Genomic DNA, 7714 nt, shown 5'->3' with positions numbered 1-7714 from the left:
GCCCACATTTATCACTGCCCAGAAATCCCACTCCTTCCTGTCAGCCTTAGGGCAACTGGTGGGGCTCATTTCCTTCCTAGGTGCCTCAGGCACAGGGCCCTGGACTCAGCCTGCCCTGGGTTCACATCCTCACTTGCAAAATCAGGACAGCGATGTTTCCTGGGAGCGTTGATGTGGGCATGTTGAAATTGACACCACCTGATTTCACGCACATGGGGGTGGCAGTTCATCCTGCCTCTCAATCCCCTACCCTCTACTCCTGTGGTCCCTTAAGACGCCTCCTTGAGCCAGGACAAGTCATCTTTCACCCCCAACAGAGACCCAGAAGTCACTGTCATCATGCCTTCACTTTCATCCCAGGCTTCGTCTACCACCTGACATGTCCAGAGCAACTGCCCATGATTCATCCCAGCTGTTAGGGCACACGGCTTCAGGGTTGAGGATGAGACTTCCCAGGCCCAGACCCAAACAGGTGGATATGCAATCCTGAGCTGGGCCACACCTGGCCTGGGAGCCAGGATGAAAGGTGAGGAGGGACTCCTCGTTACATCTGCCCCCACCACCCACTGGACAAGCAGAAAGCCAGAGCCCAAGATGAGGACACATGAGATCACGTGGTGTGCATGGGACCTGGAACACAGTAGGTATTTGTAGTAGTCTGGGTTGCCCTGAGACAAGAAGATCAGTGCAAGTTTATTAGAGATGTGTCCTGAGAAAGACAAGTAGGGAAGTGTGGAAATGACACAGAGAACGGAAGGCAGCTGTATAGGACTGGTTATCAAGGAAGTACAGAAGAATTCAATCTCAGTGGGGACTTCTGGGAGGCAGCAGGGAACGCCCCCCTTCAGCGTTTCCTTGCCTGAGTGGGGAGGCAACTGGGGTATTTATACAGCAACTCAGGACAGTCTTCGGTTGAGGGCTGCTCCAGGGGCTGTCAATTCTGCTGGCACTTCTGGCCTGCTGTGCACACAATTCAGAAGGCTGGAGAGCGTCCTTAGGCAGAGAAACACAGGTTCTGCAGCTAGGGAGTAGTGAGGCTAAGGTGATATAGGCAGGCATCACCAGCTTCACCTCTAATCAGAGACCATTTGCTGGGCTCCATGTCAAGTTCTAGTCCAAAGGCTTCATGTGCTCCTTGAGCCCCAGACTATTCCTCCCTACCTGACAGAGCCTGGAAGAGGGAAGCAGCATGCCTGGGGCCATGCAGCCATGGAGTAAGTGACAATCAGGACTATCTGGACCTGGTGCTTACTCAGGACATTGTATCCCACATGGCTGGCTCCTGGCAGAGGCATGCACATAGGTGGCCTTGCTAAGTCCCAGGAGAGTCCCCCTTAGCCCTGGAAGAGGGTAATGAGCAGATCTGCCTCTTCTGCAGGGTGGGGCCTCCCCAGTACCCAACACATCTCAGGCTGGAGCTTGAGCCATAAGGGGTAAAGTCAGGAACTCTCCCCTACTCTCGTCTCCTCCCCCTGGGTCCCTGCTCCCAGCACCTCTGGCCCATCTTCTTTGTTTTCTTTTCTTTTTTCTTTTTTTTTTTTTGAGACAGAGTCTTCTTGCTCTGTCGCCTAAGCTGGAGAGCAGTGGCTCACTGCAACCTCCTCTTCCCAGGTTCAAGCTATTCTCCTGTCTCAGCCTCCCGAGTAACTGGAATCACAGGCGCATGCCACCACACATGGCTAATTTTTGTACTTTTAGTAGAGACAGGGTTTCACCTTGTTGGCCAGGCTGGTCTTGAACTCCTGACCTCAAGAGATCTGCCCACCTCAGCCTCCCAAAGTGCTGGGATTACAGGAGTAAGCCATTGCACCCAGCCTTGGCCCATCTTCTTCAAGCTGGCTTCTGAATATGTCCCTCCTCTGCTCCAAAGCCTCCCTGGGCTCCTTATTACCCTCAGTAAAAACTGTAAATGCCTTCGCCTAGACTCAAGGCCCTTTTGGGTCCCTCCTGAGCTAATTTCCCCTTCCTTTCTCCCTTATCCCAGGTCCCTTGCCTCCCCTCCATTCTCTTTCCAGCTTTTTCTTCTGCTGTTCCCTCTCCCTGGAATGCCTTTCTTGCAACACCCTTGTATTCAGTCCCTGCCTCCCACAAGGCCTACTTCAAATGCCTTCTCTTTGGCGATGTCCTTTCTGATGTGTTTCTTTTTTTTTTTTTTTTTTTTTTTCTGCTGTGAAGCAAATCCCCAGGCCCCTAAAATCCCACACCCCACCGTCATCTTCCATCCTTCCAGCGATTGTGATCTGTCACAGGTCTCACTCTTGGGCTCCTTGAGGGTCTGGTTCATCATGGTACACTCCCAGTCCAGCACCGACTGTGGTGCATTGTACACAGTAGGTGCTCAATAAAAGCTCACCACACCTGTAATCCCAACACTTTGGGAGGTCAAGGTGGGTGGATCACCTGAGGTCGGGAGTTCAAGACCAGCCTGGCCAAACGGTGAAACCCCATCTCCACCAAAAATACAAAAATTATCCAGGTGTGGTGGTGCACGCCTGCAATCTAAGCTACTTAGGAGGCTGAAGGAGAAGCACTTTAACTCGAGAGGCGGAGGTTGCAGTGAGCCGAGGTCATACCATTGCACTCCAGCCCGAGCAACAGAGCGAGACTTTGTCTCCAAAAAAAAAAAAAAAAAAAAAAAAAAAAATTCACCAAAGATAGGCCAAAAATGGAAGCTGGGATGCCCCAGAGCAAGCATCACCCAGGATCCCTGATTCTACCTGTCACTGTCAAAACGACCTGGTTTGTGCCCCATTCCAGTGTCGCACGAGTTTTCACCCAGTGAACTCATTCCAGCGCATGCCTGCATTGGGTAATGTGCTCCCCTTGCCAGGGAAATGGGGCCCCTGTCAGTCACAAGTAGGCTCTGGAAGGCCCTCTGCCCTCCCTCCTTCTCCCTTCCCTACCTCACTTCCCCCCTGCTTGTCTTCCTTCCCTTCTATTTTTAATCTTGTGTTCCTCTGTCTTTCAACATTTATTAAAAGCCTACTGTGTGCCAGGCACTGGCCTAGCCCTGGAGGCCAATTGTGCCAATGCGTCCTGGTCCCTGTCCTAAAGGAGCCCACTCCAGGGGGCTCACAAGACGAGCAAATCAACAGTTGCATCCTGAGTGGGCAGAGCCCCGATAGGGAATAACAGGAGGCTGTGGGAGCCCCAGGCCCTATGCTAGGCTGGTGGTTGGGTGTCAGGGAAGAATGCCTGGTGGAGAAGGCGGCAGAGCTTGTTTTGAAAACACAGAACAAAGTTAGGCCTCCAAAGGGAAGGGAGCCTTGCGGTGGACGGAAGAGTATGTGCAAGACCACAGAGGCGGACAACAGGAACATGGTTTCTCCCCAAGGTGGCGAGGACCATGGTAGGATTGGAGCACATGTGAGCCTGGGGCTTCAGGTGCAGGGTGGCTGGCTTGAAAGGGTGAGCATGGGCCAGGTGTGATGGCTCACACCTGTAATCCTAACACTTTGGGAGGCCAAGGTGGGGGACTGCCTGAGTTCAGGAGTTCGAGACCTGGGCAACATGGCAAAACCCTGTCTCTACTAAAAATACAAAAAATTATCTGGGCATGGTGGCACGTGCCTATAATCCCAGCTACTCGGGAGGCTGAGGCATGAGAATTGCTTGAACCTGGGAGGTGGAGGTTGCAGTGAGCTAAGGTTGCACCTTTGCACTCCAGCCTGGGCAACAGAGTGAGATTCCGTCTCAAAAAAAAATGAAAGAAAAGAAAAGAGAGAGAGAGAGAGAGAGAGAGGGAGGAAGGGAGGGAGGGAGGGGGGGAGAGACAGAGAGAGAGAGAGAGAAAAGAAAGAAAGAAAGAAAGAAAGAAAGAAAGAAAGAAAGAAAGAAAGAAAGAAAGAAAGAAAGAAAGAAGAGAGAAAGAAAGAAGAAAAAGAAAGAAGAAAAGAGAGAGAAAGAAAAAAGAAAACAAAGAGAAAGAAAAAAGAAAGGAAGGAAGGAAAAGAAAGAAAAAAAAGAAAAAGAAGGAAAGAGAAAGAAAGAAAGAGAAAAAGAAAGAAAGAAAGAAAGAAAGAAAGAAAGAAAGAAAGAAAGAAAGAAAGAAAGAAAGAAAGAAAGAAAGAAAGAAAGAAAGAAAGAAAGAAAGAAAGAGAAGGAAAGAAAGAGAAGGAAAGAAAGAGAAAAAGAAAAGAAAGGGTGAGCTTGCTGGAGAGAAGCTAGGTGGGGATCTAGGCAAGGTGGAGAGGCTGGACCTAGCACAGAGGTGCGGCATAGAGTCTGTTAATTTCCTGGGGCTGCCATAACAAAATGCCACAAACTGCTGGGTGGCTTAAAATAACAGGAAATGATGACTGAAATCAAGGGATTGGCGGAGCTGGGTTTCCTCTGAGACTCTGGGTAGAACTTTCCCTTTCCTATTCCTAACTTCTGGTGGTGGCCTCAATCCTTGACGCTCCTTGGCTTGCAGTTGCTTCACTCCAATCCCTGCCTGTTGTGACATGGCATTTGTCCTGTGCTTCTGTCCTCACATGGCATTTCCACTTCTTGGCGGTTTTTTTTTTTTTTTTTTTTTTTGAGACAGGGTCTCACTGTCACCCAGGCTGGAGTTCAATGGCACAGTCTTGGCTCACTGCAACCTCCGCCTCCCAGATTCAAGTGATTCTCGTGCCTCAGTCTCCCAAGAAGCTGGGACTACAGGTGTGCACCACCACACCTAGCTAATTTTTGTATTTTTTAGTAGAGACGGGGTTTTGCCATATTGGTCAACCTGGTCTCAAATTCCTGATCTTAAGTGATCTGCCCGCTTTGGGCTCCCAAAGTGCTGGGAATACAGGTGTGAGTCACCACGCCTGTCCCATTTCTACTTATAAGGCCACCAGCCAGAATTGATTAGGGCCCACTGAATGACATTATTTTAACTTGATTACGTCTGCAAATATCCTTTTTTTGTTGTTGTTGTTAAGAGACAAAGCCCCACTCTGTTGCCCAGGTTGGAGTGCAGTGGTGTGATCCTGGCTCACTGCAGCCTTAAACTCCTGGGTTCCAGCAACTCTCCCACCTCAGCCTCCAGAGTAGCTGGGACTACAGGTGTGCGCCACCATGCCTGGCTAGTTTTATTTTCTATTTTTTGTAGAGAATTGTGGGGTGGTGGTCTCACTTTATTGCCCAGGCTGGTCTCAAACTCCTGGCCTCAAGTGACGTATTTTCAAATAAAGTCACATTCACAGGAGCAGGGGGTGAGGGCTGCATCATATCTTTTTGAGGGATACAGTTCAATCCACAACAAAAAGGAACAGGTGGTTCCACTGACTTTCTTACAGGGGACAGCCCTGACCCCTGCTCTGGCTTTCACACATCAGGTCAGTGGATACCAGGTAACCGTAGATTCCCCCAGCCAAACCCAGCCAGGAGTCAGGGCTGACAGCAAAGCCCTTTGTAGACCCCATACTTTTTCAGGGTGTACTGTCCATCAGTCCTGAGGCTGAGATGGCCAACTCAGAATGGTGCCGCAGGTCTGGAGCCCTGGAGCCCCGGTCTTGATGTCAGACCTGCCTGGGTTTGCATCCTGCCTCAGTGGCTGCCTTGCTCTGTGACCCTGGCAGAGGCTGGTTGCGCAGCTTCTTTGCATCTCAGTCACTTCCTTGGGGGAGCAAAAGGGATCGCCCATGTTTCCACATTGCACAGGGCTGGACGTAGGGCTCAGTACCCATCATCACTTATTAAAATATAAATTATGTTGGCTGGGTGCAGTGGCTCACACCTGTAATCTCAGCACTTTGGGAGGCTGAGGCGGGTGGATTGCTTGAGGCCAGGAGTTTGAGACCAGCCTGCCCAACATGGCAAAACTCCATCTCTACTAAAAATACAAAAATTAGCCTGGTATGCTGGCTCATGCCTGCAATCCCAGCTACTTAGGAGGCTAAGGCAGGAGAATTGCTTGAACCCGGCAGACTGAGGTTGCAGTGAGCTGAGAATGCACAACTGCACTCCAGCCTGGATGACAGAGCAAGACTCCATGTAAAAAATAAATAAATAAAACAAATAAAAATAAAATATAAATTTTGTTAATAAAAGAGTTAATAACTGTAACAATGCTATTAGAACAAAGCAAGCGGATTGTAAATTCCAATGCAGTAATTTATATTCCTGACACCTGCTGTCTGACAGGTTTGTTCTCCTTGGATTCTTAAGGGCCTCAAAATACTGGTGACAATAATAAAAATAAATCATGCAATAGGCTGGGTGGAGTGGCTCATGCTTATAATCCCAGCATTTTGGGAGGCCAAGGCAGGAGGATAGTGTGAAGCGAGGAGTTTGAGATCGGCCTGGGCAACATAGCAAGACCCCATTTCTACGAAAAGGAAAAAATTAGCCAATTGTGGTGGCGAGTGCCTGTAGTCCTAGCTACTTGGGAGGCTGTGGCAGGAGGATCACTTGAGCCCAGGAGTTTGAGGCTGCAGTGAGCCAAGATCATGCCACTGAACTCCAGCCTGAGCAACAGAGTGAGACTCTATCTCAAAATAAATAAATAAATAAATAAAATTATTCCTGGCATTTCTAGGCCTTTAGGGGCCTGAGGAGATATGATTACTATGGAATTCCTTAAACTCAGAATATTATATTGCACACTAAGTTACATTTATCTTTGATTAATAAAAGTGAGGAAGGCCAGGCATGGTGGCTCACACATGTATTCCCAACACTCTGGGAGGGTAAGAGAGAAGGAATGCTTGAGGCCAGGAGTTGGAGACCACTCATCTCTATAAAAAACCAAAGGTGGGAGCAATTATCTCATGAATTTGGGATCCGTAACATCTTTTCCTGTGAATAGTCTTAGCTACTGTCAGTGGGTTTTTTCCCCTTATTTCTCTCCATACGAATTAACAGTCTCATGGGTGTGCTGCAAACAATATTATTTCTTGCCACAAAGAACATTATGAAGGTGCAGGCAGTGGCTCTAAGGGATTGGTGGGGTCAAACCTCTCTCAGGGTGACGGACTGTCCTGATTGCCTGGGACAGAGGGGTTTCCTGGAAAATAGGAGTTTCAATGCTAAAACCAGGATAGTTCCAGAAAACTGGGACAGTTGGTCACCTTAACTCCTCCCCACTCTACTCAGGCTAGAAGCTCACTCCTATAGGCAATAACCCAAGCCCAGTGAGAGGTTAATAGCTGACTGGTATGGGCTTGAATTCTGACTCTGGCACTAACTTGTTGTGTGAATTTGGGTAGGTCACTTAACTTCTCTGAGTTTTAGTCTAAAAGCTGGGATATTTGGCTAAGGTATGCAAGCATCCGGCTTGGAACCTGACACAAACAGGTCTCCAATAAAGAGTCACTTGAAGCCAGGCATAGTGGTATTCTCCTCCAGCTATTCAGGGGAGGCTGAGGCAGGAGGATCACTTGAGCCCAGGAGTTTGAGACCAGCCTGGACAACACAGTGAGATCCTGTCTCAAAAAAAAAAAATTAAGAAGAGTCACCTGACTGTGGCTTCTGCCATTCAGGCCTGGATGCCAGCTGCTAGCTGGAAGACTGAAGTCCTGTGCCCCAGGACTTTCTCTCCCACTGGGGATGCTGAATGAGGCGAGTGGCTAGAGCTGGGTGTGTCCACATCCTAGTCAGTCACACCCAGCCTGCATTGGTTTCTGACGGCCATCTTCCCCTCTGGATATGAGCCCCAGGAGGGATTGACCAACTTGTTTTTTCTTGGTGGTGATTTTTGTTTGTTTTTGTAGAGACAGGATTTTACCATGTAGCTGAGCCTGGT

The sequence above is a fragment of the Macaca thibetana genome, chromosome 10 (assembly GCF_024542745.1).
Source record: "Macaca thibetana thibetana isolate TM-01 chromosome 10, ASM2454274v1, whole genome shotgun sequence".
Lineage (NCBI taxonomy): Eukaryota > Metazoa > Chordata > Mammalia > Primates > Cercopithecidae > Macaca > Macaca thibetana.
The sequence above is the reverse complement of the archived record's forward strand: the minus strand, read 5'-3'. Positions refer to the sequence as shown.